This window comes from Triticum aestivum, chromosome 1D (genome assembly GCF_018294505.1).
Source record: "Triticum aestivum cultivar Chinese Spring chromosome 1D, IWGSC CS RefSeq v2.1, whole genome shotgun sequence".
In the NCBI taxonomy this organism is placed as follows: domain Eukaryota; kingdom Viridiplantae; phylum Streptophyta; class Magnoliopsida; order Poales; family Poaceae; genus Triticum; species Triticum aestivum.
This window is the reverse complement of record NC_057796.1, coordinates 114,654,001-114,660,000: the sequence shown is the minus strand read 5'-3', so window position 1 is coordinate 114,660,000 and position 6,000 is coordinate 114,654,001.

Genomic DNA, 6,000 nt, shown 5'->3' with positions numbered 1-6,000 from the left:
TCAAGAAGGAGGAGACGTCGCTGCTCCATACGTGCGTTGAACGCGGAGGTGCTGTCCGTTTGGCACTCGGTCATCGGTGATTTGGATCACGGCGAGTACGACTCCATCAACCCCGTTCACTTGAACGCTTCCGCTCGCGATCTACAAGGGTATGTAGATGCACTCCTTTCCCCTCATTGCTAGTATACTCCATAGATGGATCTTGGTGATGCGTAGGAAATTTTAAAAAATTTCTACGATCCCCAACAGTAAGCACCTGCCTTTTTGAAGGAGGTAGCTAGGTCTGCTCACCGGCCGCCCTCGCAACATGCAGGAGTTCCCGGGGCGATGGCCCATGACCCCTGGGGGCATAGGTTTAGTCTGGCGTGCTGACCTCGCTATTAAGCTTAGGTCGAGTTGTGGCGTATTGTTTGGCCAAGGCCGGGCATGACCCAGGAAAGTGTGTCCGGCCGGAGTTAATCGAGCGTGGTGGGTAAGTTGGTGCACCCCTGCAGGGAAGAAAACATCTATCGATAGCCTGTCCTATGGTAACGGACACTCGGAGTTGTATCCCGATCAATACAACTAGAACTGGATGTTGAGGCATGTTTTGGATATGTTTCTTCGGGAGTCAAGAAAGGATCCCGGAGCGTTGACACAACAACATAAATATGACTTATGTTATACTACTCTACTCCCTCCTATTGCTGCAAGATGGTGGTTTCCAGAAGATGCTAGTCTTCGATAGGACTAGCTTCTCCCCCTCTTATTCTGGCATTCTGCAGTTAGTCCACGGATACTACCCCTTTCATTGATACCGATGCATAAGTAGTGTAGATCCTTGCTTGCGAGTACTTTGGATGAGTACTCACGGTTGCTTTGCTACCCCTTTTCCCCCTTCTTTCTTCTTTCTGGTTGTCGCAACTAGATGGTGGAGCCCAGGATCCAGACGCCACCTTCAACGACGACTGCTACTACACTGAGGGTGCCTACTACTACGTGGAGGCCGCCGACGAACAGGAGTAGTTAGGAGGCTCCCAGGCAGGAGGCCTTGCCTTTTCGATCGTTGTTGCTTTTGTGCTAGCCTTCTTAAGGCAAACTTGTCTAACTCATGTCTGTACTCAGATATTGTTGCTTCTGCTGACTCTTGTGTATTCGAGCTTATGTATTCGAGCCCTCGAGGCCCCTGGCTTGTATTATGATGCTTGTATGACTTATTTTATTTTAGTGTTGTGTTGTGATATATTCCCGTGAGTCCTTGATCTTGATCGTACATGTTTGCATGTATGATTAGTGTACGATTGAATCGGGGGCGTCACAAGTTGCTATCAGAGCCGACTGCCTGTGGGTAGCCCCCTTTCCAACTCCTTGGCCAAAGTTGAGTCTAGTCGTCCAAAACTATTTTACTAACTTGGCTGTGTGGCTTACGGGCCCACGTCGCCATTGGGTGGTATTAGGATATTTTATTCCTCGTCTTTACTCTGGGATTCTGATCTCTCCTCTATTCGGGTTAAATGATTTTGCTAACTCTGACTCTAGGATCTCGTAACCACTTCCACCTGGAGAGCCCCTTCATTCGAGATGATCGCCTGCTTCACCAGAAGACTTCGAAGTTACTCTCCGATGTTCTCCCTAGAACATGTGCTCATCGCTTTTGCAATTCCCTTCCACTGTCAACCCCTATGAATAATTACATACACCTATCGTTCTTACATCATATTCCAGTTGCTCTTGTTATTACAAGATGCTTCGTAATACACTCCGATGTTTCGAGGATCCATTGTGCCTGCTGTGTTGCAGTTCCTTTTACGCATGAGTACGTGTATGAATAATTCCTCACAATTGCCGGGGATTCGTTCATCCCCAGTTGTTCATATGTTTCACCAAAGTCTTTGAAATACTATTCGATCTTTCGATAATCCTCAACAGCCTGTTGTTCTTACAACTCTTACTTGCTTGCATTATGGATAATCCCATAAGTCTAGTAATCTTATTGGCATCCTTTGTCACTACCCTTTTGAGTCCTTTGATTCAATATGTTGCGGATGCTCGCAATCCTCAGTCGGATCATAGAATTCATCCTTCCGGCTTGGACGTCATTTGACCAAGAGTTGTTTCTCGACCAATCAAATTGTCGTCGATTATATCCCTAAGGCTATTCAACTTACTTATCGTTTGATCAGAGCGTCTGCTTCTGATCTTCTATTTTTGAAATCATGATTTCTTTGCATTTAAGCATCAAATTATTCAGATGTTTCTATAATCCGAAGCCTTTGCATTCTTTCTTCTTCTGGTTGAGTACTGATACTCACATCAGATCCTATGTGGACCGCCAGATCCTTTGTTGGATTTTATCCAACAACGTCCTTCATATTCAATAACCTTTTGAGCCGTTCCTCGGATACATAATGCCTTTGGTAAATTGTATCCTCTGCCTTCTCAACCATGCTCTGCCTTTGAGCTTGTGTTATTTTACTCGTGGAGTTTGTGGTATATGTTCCCAAGATGCCCCTATGGGTTGAACCTATGCCTTCCTTAATCCATGTGAACCCGAGAGTTTTCACGAGTCATACTCTTCTGGTGTTTTGCCAGATAACATTTCAACACTACAACTTCATCGAAAGCGAGAAGTAAATGAAATGATATGCATTGAAGAAGTGGGAGTCGACCTTGAACTTTGTGTTCATGCCCATGGACACGATGTAGATCTTATCATGGAAGCTTCTCTTAAAATTAATTATCCCCTTGGTATAAGATCATCTTATATCTAGGATTTGATCCTTTACAACCGTGGTTCTGACCATGATTGTTCCCCTTTGATTCCATTTCTCGGACAAGTTAAAGCACTTGTCTTCTGTAGATAAATGCATCTTCACAATCTCTATTTTGATCTTCCACCGAGTATTACCCTCTGGTATCTCGAGAATAACAAAGAACTGTGTTGCTTCCTACGAGTCTTCATCTGGTATTGCTTCTCATCGATTTCAGATTTCCCCGGGTTTTGAGTTGTTAGTCACTCGAGAACGCCGATAAGTGAATCGATTCCACACTCCGATTCTATAACTCTAAGTAATTTGTGTTGCTTACGAGTTTAATAATCCTTCAAGTCATTCCTAGCCTGATCGGCTATATCTTTACCGTGCTAACTTTTAACAGTGCTACCTGGTCCTTCTTCCCGGAGCACAATTTTTGATGATGAGCTAAGCCTACGTCATATCATTTCGCCTTGAACAGCAAGCTTGATTTCGAGTTTGTGTCGTACCCGTGGTTCCAATAACCTTTCGCTTCATCATTCCTTTGACTTGATGTCATCGGCGACCGTTTACATCTTCATGAAATCTCTCGACAAATGTGTCGTGATCATCATCAACATTCTGAGCTCTTCCAGGATATCAATCAAATTCATGATGAGAAATACCATCCTTGCCCCTCGATGATTTGTGTTATCATCGACAACATTCTTGCCTCCCCCAACACGAATTTGTTCATATAAATTTTGGAAATACATCCTTTTTGACATGTTGATGGATTTTTGCTGAAACCATGGGCCAGCTCCTCATCTTCCCTGATAAAATTGCATGAGGTGTTCAAGTAATTCCCGATGGATCCTTTGTGTTCCCAAGGTACGGCCTTTACCTGATGACCATGTCAATGCTATCCAAAAGTATGACTGTGTTACTCCGAACATCATTAAGAACATTGGAGGCGCAATGCTAAATGTTTCTTGATCAATTATCCAAACACTGCTGTATGGGTAAACATCATGATTCTCCATGCCCTATTAACTAAATGGATAAGTACTTGATGTCCTGTCATGTATATCATGCTCTGTTTGTTCTTGGGAAGCATATACTCTAATACTTTTGTATAAGCACCTTTTCCTTTCCATTGGTCTGGTTAAACTAATAACCACATTTTCCTTTCCATTGTTTTGTTTAACCTTTCTTGTGATCTATATGATCTAAGCAGTAATAGTTCCCTGCTTATGTAAACACCTCGGTGTACAATTTGTCAGTAAGACCTTGTTATCATTGTTGTTGACATTCCGGTAACCACCGATGGACGAGAACTTTGCCTATTGGTCCACCTCGTTCAACGAGCAGGAAATAGTTCTCTTTGTCCCTCACCCTTGGTACCAACGTTGTTGGCAACATAACTGACAGTCTATCATCTGACATGCCTTTCTATCGGCCCCCTTTCTACTTTTAACCCACATAGTGGGCCCATAACCCACAGTTCCACAGGATCAAAACCTGACTCTCATGTATACCCCTGTTTCTAAAAGTTTTTCCTCACGCTTGGTTTCGTATGTAATTCACGAGCCACCTTCTTGTGATCTGTTCTGGTATCAGACGCAATACTTATTCCCATTGCTCTGAACCCCCCTGTTTCAGATATCAAACAATTGTCCATCCGCTTGAAGCTTTTTATTGCACCTTCTAGCCTTGCTCTCGATGACTTTCTTGAATTTCAACTCGAGAGATGCCTCTATGCCACGTTCACTGAGATAGCCCCCAGGTGCCTATCTTGTGTTGAGCTCCGTCCTTCTCGAGTCTTTCCCCCTTACTCCACCCCTTAAATCTCAGGACGAGATTTCTTGTAGTGGAGGAGAATTGTGACACCCGGATAATTAAGCTACAATAACCTCTGCTAATGATGCCACGTCACCACGGTTACTGTTGATAAACTCGCGTTGATTCAAACCCGTTCAAATTCTATTATAAAATAAAGTCAAACAAATAAAGTTTTCAAATGTCAAAACAAAAATGTTCGTTGGGTTGCAAATATTCACTAGCTAATTATCATGTGGCAACCAACATTTGGCGCTCTCTTTAAATCCCTAGGAAAATATAAAGTGGCCCAGCAGCATATTAATTGACCTATTCAATTTCTAAAAATGCTTTGAACAATTCCGTTGGCTTTAAAACTTTTTATGCAACACCACAATGTTGTTCTCAAAGTGTGTGCCAAATTTCAAGTTTGACTGAATTCATTTTTTGTCACTCAAATAAATACGAACAGTGGCTAACTAAAATACATAACAGAAAAAATAGAAAATGGCCTAACTAACTGCTGTGCACTTGGGCTCTATGGCTACAGGGAGGCCCAGCCCAACTCCCCCATCTTATCTCCTTCCCCTATTCATCCATGGCGCCGTGGCCGTTACCCGCGCGTCCATGGCCGGATCGGCCACGTGCCGGCCATCCCGACCCTCCCAGTGCCTACTTGAGGTCGCACCCCCCTCTTGGTCAAACCCTAGCTCCCCCAATCCCCCTCTCGTCTCGATCTCTCCTCCCACGCTCGAGGCCGAACCACACATCGCCATGGATCCGTCGATCCCGCGGCCACCGTGCTCCCCGGCGTTTAGGGGATGTCCGTGAGCTTCACCGCCGCCGTCTCCTTCGCCTACGTGCATCGAATCGAGCAGGGAGGCCTTGTATGCTCGTCACCGCGTCCTCTTCCTCCTTCGGCCTCCATCGTGGCTCCGCCACTCCGATCCGTCCTCTGCGCTCCTATGCTATTGACGACCTTCGTGTGCCCCGCGGTGAGCTCCTATCCCGAATCCCCGTCTCATTTGCGTCGATCCGTCGCCGTTTTGTTCTCCCCGCGAGCCCGGCCGCCATGGTCGAAGTTTCGCATCCGTGCGCGCTCGCCTACATAAGGCCGCATCTGTACGCGCCCCTCGCCATGCCCCGTTTCGCCCGCTGCTCACCCGGCCGCGCAGGCGCCGCCCCCTGTGCTCCCCTGCCTCCCACAGGACGCCCCTGCCCTGCGCCCGCCTCCAACCATCGCCTCCCCGATGCCCCGACCTCCTGCGCCTGCGCCGTTCGCCGCTGCTGTGTCGCTCGCCCCGCCTGCGACGTTGCCGCTGCTCATCACCGCTCCCGCGTCCTGGCCTCGCGCCACACCGGCGCCCGCCTCTGCGAGCCGGCGCATCGTCCGCCTCTGCTGCCCCGTCGCCTACTGCATTCCCGCACGCGTGCTACGTGCTGCTACTGCTGGCGCGTACTGCTCTTGCTG